Raw genomic sequence first — 10,280 nt, forward strand, 5'->3', positions numbered from 1 at the left:
CTCTCTCCCTACCGTTAAGTAACTTGTGCATTGTTTTACTTACTTGTTTTTGACATATCTGACCGAACTACAAACTTTCCAGTGATGTCTGTGAGAAAGGTATATTCACTCGACAAGCTCGCGCATCTGCGCCACCGCGCGCTCAATCCACTCAGCGTGATTTGCTCATCAGCTCGCGCACATCAGCTATACAGGTGTTAATACTGAATGTTTAACATTATATTCATTGCATACATATACTTCGTAGTAGACATCCTTAACTCCATTCTGCTGTCTGTTGTTCTGTTGTCGGTGTTTCTTTGTCTGAATATGGCGCTTATCGCATGCTGTGTGGTATCGGCGTTTGGTATCGGGGCATTTTAACGAGTACGAGTACAGGAGCTCAGTATCGGTGCATCCCTACTATTTACTACTAATCACAGAACCGGCTTTACTGACGAGATGCACATCACAATCACATGCGATTTATCGTGCAGCCCTAGAATGATTTATAAAGGATCATGTGACATGACACTGAAGACTGAAGTAATGGTCGCTGACAATTCATCATCAAGCAAAAAAGTTTAAATAACTAATTAGTAATCATAATTATATTTATAAATAATATTTGCATTGTCCTCAAGGGCTGCACACAAACATAAACAAATAGCGCGATCGATTCACGAGAAACTGACATTTATGAACTGGTTCTTTTAATGAATCATTCAAAAAAGATTTATGAATTCAGTTGTTACTAGTCTGAATTAACAAATGACTCACTTTGAGCAAAAAGTTATATATACAGTTAACAGTGTAGCTAAAGAAGCATTTGCATCTTTTATTGGAATTGAATTAAATTAATATTTAAATTATTAAAAACCTACATTTGAAAAATGTTGTTTTGATCAAAATGATTGTCCTTTCTCTCTCTGATCTGATGCATTATTCATTTTTCATACTTTTATTAATTAGTTGTTGCAAGTATATACACATCAAGAGACATCACAGGCCAGCCTGGGGAATAACTCTTTCACTGACACTAAACCAAAGGGGAGAAAACCCCTGACCTTAATTACAGAGACATCTAGGGCAATCCCTAACCAGTTTCTCTTAGTTTCTTCTCTTCACAAAACACAAATTGAAATGACATCACATAAGCTTTCACTATCAAATGTTATGCAAACAAAGGTGATGTCTGAATGTTTGCAAAGCCTCAAGGCTTTCTGACATTGCGCGTGCACACATTAGGGCTGGGTATTGCCAACTACATCATGAAACCACACACACATATCACGAAACAAGCACGTACACAGTGATACTATCACGGCTGAATTGTGAACCTGCACACATTTTAATCTGATAAAAGTAAATTCTGCCAACTTTCAACATATAGATGCCCCACGAACACAAAAGACTTTTTAAACCAAGGGGTCTTTATTATCTGTAAAACTTAGGGGTGCTCCGATCAGGATTTTTGAGGCCGATCACCGATCGCAGAAAGCAGTATCTGCTAGGGATGTAACGGTATGAAAATTTCATATCACGATTATAGTGACCAACGTTATCACGATTATCAATATTATACCTGCCGATACCGATCTTTTTAAAGCTTTTTTTAAAAAATCATTTATAACTATTTATAGTGATACTCCAATCAGAATTTTTAGACATTCAGGGCCTGAATTTCATTTTTGAAAATGGGGGGAATTCTCCTCTTAGGTGACTCTTGTGAGAGGGGAAGCAGCTTTTACACAGGAGTCCACTACTGATCCGTGGCTGTTTACCACAAACACAACATTTATCCATTATTTTGATTTATAATCCAAAACATTGTCACTGAAAATGCTTTTTCAGTAGGATTGGGTATCGTTTGGGGTTTTTTCGATACCGGTGCCAAATTGATACTTTTAAAACGGTTCCGGTGCCTAGACGGTGCCTGAACCAATACTTATTAAAAAAATAAATAAATAAAAATTCCCCCAAAAAATGGATTGGCCATTAGAATAGAAATAGAACAGAGAGTGCAAATGTTAGAGGGTCAAGTTTTTTAATTAAAAAAAACAAGCAGATAAAATCAGAAGTAGCATTAGAATAGAGAGTGCTAGAGTTAGAGGGTCAAATGAAGATGAAAGAGATGTGTTTTCAGCCGTTTCTTGAAAATATTAAGGACAGGTCATTCCACCAGGAGGGAACAGTTAATGTAGAAGACCATGAAAGTTTTATCATAGGTAGAATGCAAAATGTTTCAATACAAGCATTTCAGTCAAATGTAATTTATGCAATATTTCAAACCTTTAACCCACTTGGGAAAATCAACCCATGGCAACAGTTTAAAAGTAGCCCAATTCTGTGGAAAAAACGCGTACTTGGCAACCCTGCATCAAACAAGAGCTACCGGAGTCAGCTTTGACTGATCACAGGTCGAGAATAAGGAATTGACTGACAAGACCATGGCTGGAGTATTTGCTGCTCAACAGATTCTGAGCTAATTGACAAATATCTGATCTGATGTAAGATGTGCTCCCTTTACACAGAGTGCATGTGATTGCGAATTACGAAAGTGAAAGTAAACAGCGCAAACGCTCATTCAAATATATTTAAATACACCGCATCCTGAGAGCGGCTCCCTGATGCGCCAAAATTATATACAATATTACAATGTTTAAAGGAGTGGACACCAAAATCGCGGGAGCGAAAGATATGTTGCGGAAGCAGGTGGCAATGGTCAGAGATTCAGCGGGAGTGGGATTAAGAAAACAGCCGAATCCCGGACATTTTGGGCAATTAAGAAATCCCGGCCGGACGCATTTTTGTAGGTCCAAAAAGAGGACATGTCCGGGGAAAAAAGGACGTATGGTCACCTTAATTTATTGCTAATCGATGTATTCTTTTTAAAGTAGCATATAGAACATATTTTCTGCCTCATTCTGTGACAAGAAGCCTTTTCATTCACTTGAGACATAACTGACTGCGTTTACCTGAATGATTGTCGAGATGGGTATTTTGACATAATTTTATGCATATGTGTCTGTTCAGAGGATTCAGAAGAGGATTCAGCTCTGTGTTTGCGCGCCATCTGAAACGGGTGTGCACGCTTCATGTGTGTGCGGCTGTGCGCGAAGAGAACAGCGCGCGAGTAACTAATCGAGTTACCTTTTGCCTTTTCTCTCTGGAATTGTTTAAAATTTGCTTGCTTGTGTAAATACGAACAAATGATAAACTTGTACTCTATTATGGTTAAATTTTGCAATTAATCCGCGGATCACATGCGTGCCGAACCGTGGGGCTTGGTCCGTACGGATCACGGATCAACTACGATCCGTTTAACCACTAACAGAAATAGTCAGCTCTACTGTCTTTCCTTTTTGATTTAAATCTTTATTACAAGCAATCCTGCGGTTCATAAAGAACTTTGTGTTCCCTCCTCCACAAGTGCCATCTATTATTGCCTTTTTTATCTAAAAGTGCTCTTTCCCTTTAAACCTAGCCAAAAAGTCATGTGTTGACTGTGAAACACAGCAGACTTTAATAATATGCATTTATGGTGTAATTACTACATTTTTGTGTCAATCCATGTTCATATTTACTGCAAACAATGCGCTGTTACTTTAATTCAGTGCTTGCAGCGCAGCAAAAATAGACTCGGTGCGGAAACGATCTCTACACTGCTGCAGACGCACCGCTCCTGAACGCACTGCCAGACCGCAACCGCGTGCAGTGAACGCATTAATCCGTTAACATGAGTGCGGAAAAAATACGCACCACATATGCACTGCAAACGGAGTAATGTGAACCTGGCATTATGTGTGCGCTGTGAGTGCGACACTGCCTCGCAAGTGACAATTCCTGTGTCAACTGTGCAGCGTGCAGCTCGCTTATAGACAGACGCGATGTGGTGATTTGAAGCAATTTGCGTATTTTGAGAGAGAAAGAGTGAGAGCGCACGCGGTGATTCACTCACCCCGTTTGTGAAATTACGTCTCACACAAAGTTTTCAAATGACTTTATAAGTTATTTAATGAAATAATATGAAGGCGTGTACCTCACCTTCAGCATTATAATTATTTCACTCGCGCCGGACAGAGACTGAGACGGTGACGCTGCATGTCGTGCCAAACCTCTCACAGCAGCGTCATCAGCTTGAGATTGGTTTTTTGAGATCTGCCTTTTTAGAGCCCGCCGATCAATCATCCCAACGTGATTATCGGCCGATAGTGATCGGTAGCCGATCAATCGGAGCACCCCTAGTAAAACTAGGAATTTAACCAATCTACATTGTGTATTAGAAAATACACGATCACAACAAAGAGGTGACACTGCAAGAGGAGACGGCTGAAAATAAAGGAGAAGGATGTTAAAGTAACAGCTGTTAGGTGACAGCTGACAGATGTCCTCATTAATTAATGAATAAAGGGGTGAAGGTGCAATTCAAAATAGCAATTCAATGCAGTAACTAACTCCTCCAGGAAGAGTCTACCATTACGGTCTAATCTAAAAAAGACATAAGAAGAAAAAATATATCTTTGTCATCAATACTCATAAGATATCATGCAAGTAATTTTTATTTTTAGGGTAAACCACTCTTTTAAAATGCCATGACTATACGTGAAAGCAGACAGACTAACCATAACCTTGAAATGCTAAAGCATTCTGGAAAACAACTAAATAACAATACTTGATCTTTCAGTGTGATTACTGTACTGGTATTATGCACAAACCTACATTTTGTAGGTTTTATGACTCATTTTAATTGAGTCCAACTAGGCCTGTCGCAATAATCAATATATCGACTTATCGCGCAATATATGTACGCAATAATTTTTGGTGACGCAATATATCGCACATTATATTTACTTAAAAATGTATGTCACCATGTTTTGTACATTCCACTTGCACTTGTGTCTTTTGCAGCTTCTGGTACATAACGTGGTGTAGTCATGAGGTGGGTGTTCACATTTAAAAAATAATTCTACAAACAAAGTTTCATCTGCAGATATGATCTTGTTTAGGGATCTGTGCCTTTGTGCATACGCACATCTGACTGCTGTAGTGATTGTGTTTTTCAGAGTTTGTTGACATTTGGAAGTGTGTAGGCCTTCTTGCATTATTATGCCGTTACATTATGATTATATATTCAAAATGGTCTTTAAAATGACAATAATATCGCTTATCGCAATTATTTCTGGGGCAATATATCGCACAACAAAAAGTTGTTATCGTGACAGGCCTAAGTCCAACCTTTATGACCAACTAAACGTTCAACACAGACCTGTGCTATTATTTGTTCTCCCAACACAATAAAAAAATAAATAAAAAAAATTACAGTTCTTTCAAGTCATAAAACATTCAGTTCCAATGTCATTCCAATGCTATTATGCTGAAACGCACATTCACCTTATTTAACACTATTATTCACCGGCCCAGTGTGGTCTATGGTCAGTTTTGGGACAAATTTTCTTTTAGATTTGTTGAATTAAGCCTGCTCAGCCGAGAAGTTCAAACTAATTTCAGACAGCCTTGTTATTAGTTTAGCTATGCCTGACATTTGGTAATCTGACCCAGGGTTTGGTCTAAAAATGCCATAGTTCGTAACCTCGCATAAGGTCCAAGGGACAACACTCCAAAGCATTTCAGGGTGGAGCTGCAAATCTGAACAGCTTGTAGACACTACAGAAGATCATAACCTTTGGAAACTCTGATTAGGGCTGTGCGATATTGAAGAAAAATGCGATAACTCATTAAATAATACGATATGCGATACGATAATGCTTAAAGTGCCACATGCTCCGATGAAACGGTTTTACTCCGCTGTTGCCGAGTCAGTTCTGTGAACTTCTATAACTATCTTGTGTCATATATATATATATATATAGTTATTTGTATGTATGTATGTACCAAGTAGGGCTGGGTATCGATTCAGATGTTCCAATTCGATTCGATTTCGATTTTCAAGCTCTCAATTCGATTCGATTTCGATTTTCAAGCTCTCAATTCGATTCGATTTCGATTTTCAAGCTCTCAATTCGATTCGATTTCGATTTTCAAGCTCTCAATTCGATTCGATTTCGATTTTCTATTCGATTTCGATTTTCTATTCGATATTCGATTCGATTTTTGATTTCAATTCTCGATTCGATTTGACTATATGAATGAATATAGATTTAATACAAATCCTATATTTATAAAAAATTAACAGTGAACATAAGATTACAAATGGTTAATTAATAGGAAATTAAGAGCCACAAACCTGTATATTAAACACTTTTTATTTTAGGTACACTTGGGTACAATAAAACAAAACCCAACTATATTTCAAATGCATACAATGAATAGACAGAATTTTGATGCAAGATGAAAAACTGATGCTGAAAATTGGACAAGTCAGAACAGTCGCATGCCTTGATCAAACAGGATCAGGTTATTTTATGTTTAAGACAAAACAAACATAAAATCTCACAGCATTAGCTGTAACATGGAGGCTGCAAGCCTATGAACGGTGTAGGAAAACTAATACTGGCTTTTGGGTGATAGTTCAAAAAAAGTTACTTCTGAATTACGGGTGTTAATTCAACACCACTAATTGTACAGTGTAATTGCCATAATCATTATGACAGTCGTCTACACCATAATCATCATTACCAAAGTAAATAAGCAGTGAGTGATTTTCTCTTTGTCTTTTGTTCATGGCCCCAAATATTGCAAGCTGTAGCGATATGCATATTGCGATATGTACATTTGTGATATTTCGATAATTTCGGTATATTGCACAGCCCTAACTGGTGCAGTGCATCCAGCGAGAAACTTTGTTAAAGGCTGTATCAACCGCTGGATCAGGGTCCAGTCAATGTGGTTGAGTCAGCAACAGACAGGAAATAGTCTGGCTGACATTTTGACCAGTATTTAGGAAAGGCTTGGTATGGGTTCAGTGTGTATGTTAAGTGAAAGAGAAAGAGTCTACAAGAGAACAGAATGCCAGAGATTAATCATTAAGAGAGGTCCGTCTTTCTCTATTCTCTTGCTTTTACTTTCATTATGGTCACTGTGTTATAATCATAAGTGCGGCTTATAAATTGTAGTTACATTTCCATAACCAGAAAAATATTTGCAAAGCCGCATTGCCTACACTGGTCTATATGGAAATAAGAATAATGATTTAAAAAAACCAATATATAAACTACTTGACTATTAGAGAATGTTTAAATGATATGTATTATTACCAACTAGTCAGCTGACTTCCACAACTGTCCACTAATCAGTCTTAAAGGGGTCATGAACTGCCTTTTTCTATTATTTTGTACTGTTGTCTGAGGTCCCCTTATAATATTATCAAGATTTTAACATCAAAACATCATCATTTAGAAGTCAAGCCTGAGACACACCAAGCCAACGTCAGGCCATCGGTGAGCGTCTGTCGGGCTAGTTTAGTTTGGGATGTTCCACATGTCGCCTCTCATAGGGCTCACTTTGGCGACAGGGTTCGTCGGGGATGTCGACAAGAGTGAGAACTCTGATTAGATGTTCAGTTTAGTGAACGAGTCAGTACCCGAGATATAAAGTGAATGTGATGAAAACTAATAAGTAAATGAAGGCTGCACAGACAGAAGACTGTTCTAATGTTACGTGATCTTTCCCAAGCATTCCCAATATGTCAATATTTTCATAAAAAAGTGAGCTGATTAAAATGAATAAAGTTATCAACATAACTGATATTTAAAATGGTAAGCAAGCACTGCTTTGTTTACGTTTTGTATATCTGCGTACATCTCGTACATCCTTGTTTTGGTTTCTCCTTTTAAATAACAAATATTTACTATTGATAGATGCTAATATAGACAGTGTGCCTTGTTTGTAAATGAACAAAGGACCAAGTTCATTAAAAAAAGATCATTCAATCTTTCCTAAAATTGATCAGAAGGAAGGCAATGCAAAGACTGTTTTTTCCACAACTTAGCACTGCACAGCGTCTTGTTGTATTCGGAGCGAACTTTATCGTTTAGTTTGTGTAGACCTGCGTTCGCTCTTGTTACACTATGTGCATGAATCAGTGGGCGGGGCTAAACAGGCAGTGATGTAGAAGCAGGTGTTGATCTTCTGCTGAGGCCGGGTTTAGCCACACTATTACATCATAAAGTAGAACATTCCACAACCTGTTGTTTCAGCAGACTGGCTTCATTATAAGATGTTTTAGACTAAGGAGAAAAGTTTTGAGTTCTGAAACATACAGGATGTTTTCATAGTACAATGACCTCTTATATGCCAAAATATGAAGGGAATTTTGGTTTCTCAGTTCATGACCTCTTTAATATATCAATAACATGTACGGTCATGTAAAGACCTTAAGCCCTTTTTTTTTCCCAGAAAGATCATACACTGTTTAAACACAAGATTGGTACATGTAGATTTTTGCTCAAATTCAGTCTCCCTCATTTTATATAGGCATCGTGTCCCAACCAGACATGATACGATTCCAGTAACAAGAAATTTGTCCACACAGGAAGCAACAAGGCTACAAATCAATCACAACTAATCAGAAGGGAAGGCTCTCTCTCTGCAAGTGCACTGCTGTCTCACACTGGTAACAAACCACATGCATTCAACATATAATAATTAAAAATTAAACAATCTTAAAATTATTCTAAACGCATGACTGATGCAATCTTTGTCATGAAATACACTATATAATTAGATATAGGCCTACTTAGATTCAGGGGCCAATATCTATACAACCAATTACATATTAATCAAAATGTAATATGAACATTTAATTGAACTCTCTGATCCTAGGACATCCACAACAAATACACGTCACTTTTTAAAATAAAATAAAAATAAATAAATGAGATAACGCATGAGACCATCAATCGTCTCATTACAGCTCATCATTGGCTTTTGCAATAAGTTAAAGGGAATAGCTCATCCTAAAAATTACAAATAATTTGGCACCCTCCAATTGATTCAATCCGGTTTGAGTTTCTTTCTTCTATTGAGTACAAAAGAAGGTATTGTCAAGAATGTGGGTAACCAAACAATTGACGGTAGCCATTGACTTCAATAGATTGTTTTCCATAATATGGAAGTTAAAACTATTTGGTTACCAGCATTCCTCAGAATAACTGCTTTCTGTTCAACAGAAGAAAGAAACTCTTACAGGTTTGGATCAAGTGGAGGCTGAGTAAATGATGACAATTTTCATTTTTGGGTGAACTAACCCTTTAAGTAAAGAAAAGTCAACAAAGTCCGTCAGACTTCTGTGCTCTATAAAATATAATAAAAAAAGACATTTTGAAAATAAAGTTGGTAAACTCATCAAATATTTGAGGAATGCTCATTGGCAATTTGACATTTTATAACAGTAAAAGAAGCATTATATCTTCTAGATAGTGTTGTCAAAAGTACAGACCCGCGATGCTATTACTAAAATTTTAAAAACGTCCATTTCCCGCTAACATTTGACCAATCAACGCTGTTTAAGAATCTGCACAACAGCGCTCAAATGTTAGCGGGAAATGGACGTTTCTAAAAATTCAGTACCGAATGGTATCGTGGTCGGTACTTTTGACAACACTAAATCTTCTAGATGTATAAAACTATATAATGATTTTTTACAGGTTGCATCAATCAATACATCTCTTCATTAGTAATTTGACTGATGCATTGATTCATTTCCAAGGATTGTTACACCCCTAGAAAATATACATTTTATTGCGTGCCACGTTTGGGTAGGACACACAGTTACAGGCATTTCTGGTTGCTTATTAATAGGGGTGCTCCGATTGATCGGCTGAGGTACTCACCTTCATATTTCTTCATTAAATAACTTACAAAGTAATTTGAAAACCTTGTGCGAGACATAATTTCACAAACAGCGTGAGCGAATCACCGCGCGCTCTCTCACAATATGCAAATGGCTTCAAATCACCACACATCGCGTATGTCTATAAGCGAGCTGCACGCTGCACAGTTGACACAGGAATTGTCACTTGCACAATCGAGGTAGTGTCACATCGTCACTAAAGTTTATACAAGTAAAGTAAAGTTTTTGCATTACTTTTTTATTCTTGCCAGTGTTTAACCATTGCGCGCTCTCCTGTAGACCGTGTGCTCATGCACACTTGCAGCGCACACACATAATGCCAGGTTCACATTACTCTGTTTGCAGTGCGTGGTATGTGGTGCGTATTTTTCTGCGCTCATGTTAACGGATTAAAGCATTCACACTGCACACAGCAGTGCGTTCAGGAACGGTGCGTCTGCAGCAGTGCAGAGATCGTTTCCGCACCGAGTCTATTTTTGCTGTGATA

General features: G+C 37.6%; 1 protein-coding gene and 1 long non-coding RNA gene across 4 annotated transcripts in view; one reads left to right on the forward strand and one right to left on the reverse strand.

The window, feature by feature from the left end:
- Positions 1 to 10,280, reverse strand: part of LOC107730508 (palmitoyltransferase ZDHHC5-like) — a 32,624-nt gene that overhangs the window by 19,629 nt on the left and 2,715 nt on the right. Inside the window, exon 1 of one of the 3 annotated variants that reach the window (XM_016541348.1) lies at positions 7,359 to 7,516. The exons of the other annotated variants lie outside the window; for them this stretch is intronic. The gene's annotated coding sequence lies outside the window, so the exon portion shown is untranslated. Of the gene's footprint in view, positions 1 to 7,358; positions 7,517 to 10,280 lie in introns of those variants that run through there. 3 annotated transcript variants of the gene reach the window in all.
- Positions 291 to 7,342, forward strand: LOC107730512 (uncharacterized). The gene is made up of 3 exons (XR_001638691.1): positions 291 to 301; positions 5,565 to 5,567; positions 7,236 to 7,342. It is a non-coding gene; the product is annotated as an uncharacterized LOC107730512 (long non-coding RNA).

Source organism: Sinocyclocheilus rhinocerous, unplaced genomic scaffold (assembly GCF_001515625.1).
Source record: "Sinocyclocheilus rhinocerous isolate Xijiao unplaced genomic scaffold, SAMN03320098_v1.1 scaffold1570, whole genome shotgun sequence".
In the NCBI taxonomy this organism is placed as follows: Eukaryota; Metazoa; Chordata; class Actinopteri; order Cypriniformes; family Cyprinidae; genus Sinocyclocheilus; species Sinocyclocheilus rhinocerous.